Consider the following 9,484-nt stretch of genomic DNA (forward strand, 5'->3'; position numbering starts at 1 on the left):
AATAAAACCGCAATGGCTCCAATCGAGTTACCAGCGCAAACGGCAAAACGGGCACAAGCAATAAGCCCGCCTCGAAAAAACGATAACGAAAGTAAAACGACAAGCAATATAAACGGCAATAACGGCAAGTCGACCAAGCGGCCAGCTAAGCATACAAGTCATAAAGTCACAACAAAAAGTTCAACAAATCCACACCGAACCAAAGTTAAAAGAGATCATTTCCTAGGCATGTCAACAATCTTGCCATCTTGGATCATCTTGAAGACCCCAATAGCCGACGTGTCGAAGTCGGGAGCCACGATCTTCACCTGGGCCTTCAGGGCGTCCTCAGTCATGGAGATCGCGTTCTTCCCTTGCTCCTTGGTTGCTTTCAGCTTCTTCCTGAGCTCCTCAACCTCGGCTTTAGCGGCTTTCACCGACGAAACGGCTTGGTCACGCTCCTTCTCCAAGACCGCCACCCGACCCTGAGCGGCATTCAGCTGGCTCTCAAGGGTTATCTCCCGCTCGGCTAAACGGGCCACCGTCTCGTCGAAAGCCTTTAATTTTTCCACGGCAGATGTCGTTTTTTCCTCAGAAGCCTTGAGCTTCTCCCCCATCTCAGACAACTGGCTTTGAAGCAGCTCAACTTGCACCTTGAAATCATTATTTGCCTTGCCAGAGAACTCGAGTTTCGTCTGGAGAGCCCGCATTCCCGACAACTCAAACTCAGCCTTTCGAGCTATCACGGCCCCCCGGAGCAAAGTCCGGTACATCCATCTCGCCTGTCCAGCCAGGTCGGTTCCCTGAAAATGCTCCTCCGTCCCAGGGATCAGCTGGGAGTCAATAAACTTTGTAGCATCAAAATTTCTTTCTATAATGGTGAGAGTCCCTTCCGGGCTGGCAGACGCCCTCCGCCTCTTAGGGGTGTGGATAAGTTCCACATCATCATCTTCCTGATGGGTGGAGGATGAATGCCCACCAACGACCACCTCATCGGGAAGGAGGGAAGCCTGCAGCCCCGCCGAATTCTTCTCCGACATACCGGTATCCTGGGGAGAGGGCACAGCCTGATCCTCCTTCTCCTCGGAAGGACCCCCCGACTTCCCGGCATCTTTCTCTTCGGCCTTCTCTTTATCACTGTCCTTGAAGAAGGTCTTCATCAAATTTTTAAGCCCCGTTTCTGAGGCAGACATCTCCACTGCAGCAAATAGACAAACACATCAGTCGTCAGATCAAGAAAAACAAGCAATGATAAACAGAACAAGCACAAAACAAAACGACTCACGAATATAGCTCTTGGCGGCCTCCCGTTCACCCATGAGAAGATGGGGGTTCACGGGGTTCTTCCCAAAGAGAGCAAACAACACATCAACTATTTTCTTATCTACAGGGGACATCCCTTTGTACGTCACCTTAATAAAAGAATTAGACCCCGCCCCAAAACTCCAATAAGTTGGGATGAGGCGCTCCCCCTCTAACGATAACCAAAAAAGATGACGACCTTTAGCGGGGAGAACTTTAAAGAATTTGTCCTTGAACCCATGGTAAGAGTCCTCGAACAGACCAAATATCCTCCGACCTTGGGCAGACCGGAAAGAAAGGAACCCTTTTCTCGCCTTCCCTTGTTTGGAGGGGTTGGTAAGGTTGAAGAAAAAGAGGAAGACATCCACTGACGCCGGCAGCTCGAGATATTCACAGACCATCTCGAAACAGCGGATAGAAGCCCAGCTGTTTGGATGGAGCTGCGACGGCGACACGGATATCCGACTGAGGAGCGACATCTGAAAGTTAGAGAAGGGTAGGCGAACGCCGACCTGGGTGAACATGGCTTTGTAAAACCAGATCCAGTCGGCGACCCGGGGAGAACGGAGGTTGATCTCGTACAACCGCTCGTCGGGGGCAGGAACGAAGGTCTCGTAGTTGGTTCTCTCGTTTGTCCCCCCACACAAGTATCCGGCTTGCCAGAATTCTGTCAGCTCTTCCAGATCCATCTGGTTAGACGAGTCCTTTATGTCCGAGGTCACCCAGGCGTAAGGGTCGTAATTTGCGGCAGAAGTAGAAGTCCGAGCGACAACGCGAGGCATACCTACAGCGGGGTACCACTCCGTTAGACTATGAGATTGGGAGCCCGGAAAATGCCCAGAAACTATGTTCATCCTACTGAACAGTTAAAATTAAGCATGGACAAAGCTACACCTATCAAGCAAGCTACCTAAAAACCTACCCCGGAATGGTACCCCTCCCTTAACCCATCTACCTAAGCACTGAAAAGTCATCCAGCAACAAAAACCAAACAAGACAGCAGGAAACACAAAAGCAAATGCAAGCAATAGACATTCAACAACAAGGCAAAAAAGAGAGAAGCCCAAGGGTTACCTGAATTTGTTGCGAGAGACTAAGAAAGACGAAGGAAAGATGCGTGGGGATATCACACCAATGCTCTGAAATCTTCGAAAGAGGAAGAAAGAGATAGCAAGGAGATAAAAGAAGCAGGAGTGTAAAAAAGAGAGATAAAGCGAAAACAAACCATTTAAAACTGCCTCCCAGGAAGCGCGAAAGACTGGGGGCAAAATAGTCTTTGCGTACGGGGTTTCCCAACCCATTATGAGCATTCAATGCTCAGCACAGAGAACGAAGTGCTGAACGGTTACCTCAGTAACCAAAAGACACGCGCGCAGGGGGCACGTCCCCCTACAGGCGGCCGACATAGCGACGACGTATGAAGAAAGAAAGAACGCGCCACCAATAGTCCTCACGGCTACCACTGGCGCGTGGGGCACTGTTACGGCCTGGCCCAAACCCTCTGCTGGCTTGGGCCGACCCGAGCTCCACCCGACCCGGGCGGTCAGGGATAGGGCGCTCCATCACCGACCCGGACACACGTCCGTAACAGCTCACCCACAGCTGTGAAGGGAGCGTCTCGGGAATAGTGGGCCTGCCTTCACAGGGCCCACCTCTGACAATATATAAGGGGAAGAGTGGCTCTTCCCCCGAGGTACGTCACATATCACATCACCCTTTCCGCCTGCACATTTACTGACAAGGGCGTCGGAGTGTCTTTGCAGGTGGCACCCCCCTTTCACACGAAGTACTCGGGACCTCGCACACCTCTGACCGGCAGTCCACGACCTGACGAGCCCCCACCATCTCCCAGGATCATCACCTGAACCGACCGGTAACCGACTTACCGAACAACGTGTTTAGTAGTCTGAAACATAATAGTGAGTATATAAAAATAGCTTTCCCACTATTTTAATTAATTAGGATACAAGTTTTCCAGAATAAATACTAATAGTCCTCATTGAGATTCACGTAATTACCCGATGTAATCCTTAAGATTCCGATTTTTTCAATGTAGTCCTCCAGATAGAGCTCCAAGCACTCAAAGTGGTCCCTGGGCATATTTCTGGTAATGAGTCATCACCGGAGCGCTAACGTGAACTCAATTTGCCACGCTGGAGGGGCCAACGGCTAGCTGAGCTGGCTAATTTTCAGTTTGTACCTAGATTGGTCCCTCCTATTATATGTAATCCTAAATCCCCAAATTCTCAGACACTTCATCTCTTCGTCTTGTTCATCTTTTCTTCTTCTTCTTTCATACACTTCTTCCTGTTCATACACTTTCTTCCTGTTCATAAACTTTCATACACTTTTTACATTGGATGTTATGAAATGTTGTGCTTTCTTTGTAAGAAGTCCAATTGAAGATTGATATAAAAACTTGTTTATTTTGTAGCGGATAATGGAGAGTGTTTCAGTGAGTGGAGAGGTTGGTGGTGCTGGGGAGCATACTCTTATGAAGCCTTGAAAAGAGTAGACCAGTTATGGTCTAACATATGCTCTGCTCAAGAAAGTTCATTTCATCATGGCATTCAAATTCTTGCATTAATTAAAAGAAATGAAGCTATAATTGGTGATTTTAGCTTGTGACATATACTGCAGTTGTGCAAGAACCTCAGCAAGTTGTCTCTACTGTTCCAAGCTCGTTTCACTCGTCCGATCTGGCTGACAAAGCACAAGGCTCATATGATGTGTTGGTGTGTGAAAGCACTCTGGAGATCTTCATTGCAACAGCCTTGTGTGCTAAAGGCCTTAGAGTAGCCATTGTAGAAAGGAATGTATTAAAAGGGGTATGTATGTTGATAGCTACATTAGTCATTGGTCAGAAGAAATGTCAACAAATTTTTTGAGTGATCAAGTTGAATTTTTCTTGCTGTCTATGTTGATTTAATCATTAGAGGGAGCAAGAATGGAACATATCAAGAAAGGAGCTTGTGGAACTAGTGGAAGTTGGAGTCCTGGAAAAAGAAGATATTGATAGAGCCACAGCCGCAAAGTTCAATCCAGTAATTTCTTAATTTGTTCACTTAAATTTCCAATTTCTGTGTAGCAAGAATCATCACTTAGGACATACATCACATATCTAAACATACTAAAAGATTGTATGACAACTTATTATGCTTATTACCTAACATTGCCAAAAAATTCATTTCATGTCTAACCTCATTTTTTGTGATTAATTCTGAATTAGACAGAATAGATGTGGCTTTGAAAGGAAAGGTGACATCTGAGTTGAGGACATTCTTAATCTTGATATTTCGTAAGTCCTCATTCCTTAGATTACTAATTCGGTATCCCTATACCAGTAATGAACTAGAGTAAAGTCCTGAATTTCAATTATGAATGAATGATTTTAATTTATCAATGAGTGTATGAACAGGAAGAAGTGTATGAAAGAAGAAGAAGAAGAGATGAACAAGACGAAGAGATGAAGTGTTTGAGAATTTGGAGATTTAGGGTTACATATAATAGGAGGGACCAATCTGAGTACAAACTGAAAATTAGTCAGCTCAGCTAGCCGTTGGCCCCTCTAGCGTGGCAAACCGAGTCCACGTCAGCGCTCCGGTGATGATTCATCACCAGAAATATGTCCAAGGACCACTTTGAGTGCTCGGAGCTCTATCTGGAGGACTATATTAAAAAAATCGGAATCTTAAGAATTACATCGGGTAATTGTGTGAATCTCAGTAAGGACTATAGGTATTTACTCAAATTTTCCATTTAGATCGATTAATAATGGATGGAAGTCCTAAGTATTTATCGTGAACTCCAATATACTTGACATTAAGCTTTGCTGAGTTTTTTTTTCCATTGGAAGGAGAGTGACCGGGAGGTATTATCACTGAAAAATAGGGAAGATTTATTTAGGTTCACCATACGTGTTTAGGAGCTTTAGAATATGACAGAGTTGTTTTCTATAGTCTTGCTAAATAAGATAGAATCATTCGTAAATAGTAGGTGATTAATTAAGAGATATTTTTGGTTGATTTGGATTTTAGAGAGATGATCTGATTTTATTCTATCTTGTGTGGAAAAAAAAGAGAAATCTTTTGCATCAAAAAAAAAAGAGAGAGATAAAGAGATAAAGAGTCACCTATACTTTTGTTTAACTTAAAAAAATCAAATAATTAACCTTCCACAATAAAATAAAAAATTATAGTCACTACCTCTTAAATCAAACTAATCTATCTATGATCAAAACCAAAATTTTGGAGAATAAACCATAAACATTGTCATTTAACTCTATCATTATAGACCTTATTCACGTTTAACTTCAGAGCTATCTTAATAACTAGATCTAATTGATTTTCAGATAATGTATATATTTATGAGCTATAAAGATGTTATCATTGATTAATATTCTTTTTAAAAAAGTATTTTGATTAGGATTAATTAGTGAGTTCATAATGTTTTATAGCCTTTTTTCAAAGATTATTATAATAGTAAAAAATACAAACTAAATTAAATAACCAAAAATTAAAATTATTTTATCAGTATTTATAATTCTATCAAATTTATAATTAAGTTTTTATAGTTTAAAATTTTTTAACTAGATCCCTAAATTATTTCAAATTTTGTAATTAGATTTTTTTGTACAAAAAATGATAGTGTTAATAGAATATTCTTCTCCAAATTAAAAATGCGCATACCTATAGGCTAAATTCCTAAATATAAACGTCTTTTTATTTTTTAAATATTCTATTAATTTTAATATTTAATTTAAAAATAATTTAATTATAAAATTTAAAATAATATAAAAATCTAATTAAAAACTTTTAAACTATAGAAACTTTTTTTGGTCTTAAAACTATAAAAACTTAATTATAAACTTAAAACTAACAAAGTTATTTAACCAAATAAAAAAAATACAAAATAAATACATCTAACTCATCTAATTCAACACTATATATAAATGCTATTTATCTTCATTATTCTTGGAAGTTGCTCTACACTCATTATAATAAGTTGAGTGAGCAATATTCACAATAAAGAGTAGTACAAAAAAGGGGAAAATTTTATGCATTTTTTTAATTTATCATGCATATGATAAAGTACCATCCCTTATTTTATACATATATATAGAGATGTTCTAAACCTACTACTTCTATCCAAAATATTTACCATATGTATCATGGTTTTAAATTACAATTGCAACTGTGTGTTTCAATGTAGAATTACGGGAAAGAAAAACATGTATATATGTAATAACCACATATTGTGACGGTAGTTATTGACCGCCATTATTTAAAACCTTGACATGCATTTCCAAAGTGGTGATTGAGCTATGCTATTATTTCACGATCATCCTTGTAATGGTGAATCCCTACAAAGGGGACATGACCCATTAACTTTCAACCACAAGTCAAGGCAATCCCGGTGAAAGTAGTGGCCACATTGCGGCATCATCCTCAAAATTTCGAACTTGCCATAATCCGAAATACATATGCAACAAGTAGTTGTGTCGCAATTGCTAACAACATTATTGTTAGCAATTGCAATGTGAGGAAAAGTATGGTACGAGTTGATCACATGCATGGGAAGTCCCATAGTCTTAATATTTTCTTGATTTTGAGATAATAATAATGTGCTAGAATTTTCAACCGACCTTGATTTCAAGATTACAATATGTAATAGTCTTATTACGAGAATTATGATGAAGAATGAGAGCATCATGTGGGACAAATTGAGAGGTGGTCGTGTTTGTGATGACGTGACAATCGAAGACCGGAAGGTTAACTCTACGGTAGCCTCCAATGGAAAAGTGGACATGGCTATAGAATCGTGATGTCGTGATGAGATGAGAAGAGAAAAAAGGAGAAAAAAAGAGAAGGCTGCTATATATAATTTCATTACAAGCGAAAAAAATGAGATTAAATTTTAGGATTATAATTTTGTGAAATTAAGTATTGTCTCTATAACTTAATTAACAACTTTGGAGCTAATTGTAGTTAAATATTTTTTTTGGTTAATTCAGGTTAATCATACAAAACAACATTAAAATTTATTCTTAATTCTGGATATTGGTTTAATAATTCGGTTTCGAGTAACAAGAGTTTAGGTTTTTTTAATTGATATTGTAGTGTTGTAAATTGTTAGTAACAATGCGAAAAATTGTAAAACAAAATCCACACAAAAAATTAACCACTTGTGTAAAGGCAAACCACTTTTATTTTTTTTTTAATTTGATTTGGAAAATTAGTATAAAATCATAATTCATGAAATCATAAGATGAAACACAAAATTATATTAAAAAAAATTGACGATTAATGTCATATAAGTTAAAGATCAAATAAACCAAATCATATATGTCATAATCGTTGTTGTATCCAAAGGAAATCAATTTTACACATGCATTATATTTTCCCTTGATTCTACCATCACTCACTCACAAGATACTACTGAACATACAACATACAAAAAAATTATTTTAAAACAAAAAAAAATTATATATAAAAAATATTAATTTAAATATAAAAATATAACATTTAATTACTAATTTTAATAATATAAAATATATATTTTAATTATAAAACATAATTTTAGACCGTAATGCATCTATCAAAAACATAACTCGAATCGGCCCAAATAGGCAAATATTATTATACTAATAAAAATAACAAACACAAAAAATATAATTTGAAGCCGAACTAAAATTCATATCTACTTAAAATTGGTGTATTAAATTTATTGTAACTACTATGATTCTTTAAAGACAAAATTATATATTATATATTGTGTTATATAAAATATATATATCTATACCTACATAATTTGACTCTCTTAATTTAATAAATTATATTAATATTTAAAAAGGGCTCAATAGCCACATTTGAATATTATGCATCGGTGCATAATGGCTCCTACTTATAGTTTGATATTGTTTAGAGACAGGATATATATCGGTACGTACAAGAGCAAAATTTATGTGTCAATCTTTATCATTATGTTAAGTTTATTATTTCACTAACGATCTGAAATGACTAAACTCAAAAGGAAAATATTATAACATATTTTTAATAAATAAAAATATTTAAATTTAATAGCCAATTAAAAAAGAGAGTTTAAGTATATTTATGATAAAGATTTGCTCTTCATAGATAAACTTGGGATTTGCGATCCCACATAAAATCGGTTCAGGATCATGGGATCCTTTTCTATCCGATGAGAAGGGCTATTTAAAAAAATGTACTTTTAACTAATTGCTCCATAGATCCTATATCTATTTATATGAAGAAGAAATCTTGTAACGAGGGAGATTTTTATTTGTACAAATGGTACTTCAAACTTGGAACGAGGATGAAGGAATTAACGATACTTCTTTATCTTTTGAGTTGTTCTGCCGGATCGGTCGCTCAAGACCTTTGGTCTCTATCCGGACCTGATGAAAAAATGGGATCACTTTTTATGGACTCGTTGAGAATGATTCTGATCTAGTTTATGGCCTATTAGAAGTAGAAGGTGCTCTGGTAGGATCCTCACACAGAAAAAGGTTACAGTCAATTTGATAATGATCGAGTGACATTACTTCTTCGATCCGAACCAAGGAATCCCTTAAATATGATTCAAAAAGGATCTTATTTTATCGTTGATCAAAGATTTCTCTATGAAAAATATGAATCGGAGTTTGAAGAAGGGGAAGGAGTCCTCGACCCGCAACAGATGGAGGAGGATTTATTCAATCACATAGTTTGGGCTCCTAGAATATGGCGCCCTTGGGGCTTTCTATTTAATTGTATCGAAAGGCCCAATGAATTGGGATTTTCCTATTGGGCCATGTCATTTCGGGGCAAGCGGATCATTTATGAGGAAGAGGATGAGTTTCAAGAGAATTATTCGGAGTTCTTGCAGGGTGGAACCATGCAGTACCAGACACGAGATAGATCTTCCAAAGAATAAGACTTTTTTCAAATAAGCCAATTCATTTGGGACCCTGCAGATCCACTCTTTTTCCTATTGAAAGATCAGCCTTTTGTCTCTGTCTCTGTGTTTTTACATCGACAATTCTTTGCAGATAAAGAGATGTTAAAGGGACTTCTTACTTCCCAAACAGATCTTCCTACATCTATATATAAACGTTGGTTTATCAAGAATACGCAGAAAAGCATTTCGAATTGTTGATTCATCGCTAGAGATGGCTTAGAACCAATAGTTCATTATTTAATGG

The sequence above is a fragment of the Arachis ipaensis genome, chromosome B4 (assembly GCF_059453495.1).
Source record: "Arachis ipaensis isolate K30076 ecotype BB chromosome B4, ASM5945349v1, whole genome shotgun sequence".
NCBI classification, from domain to species: Eukaryota; Viridiplantae; Streptophyta; class Magnoliopsida; order Fabales; family Fabaceae; genus Arachis; species Arachis ipaensis.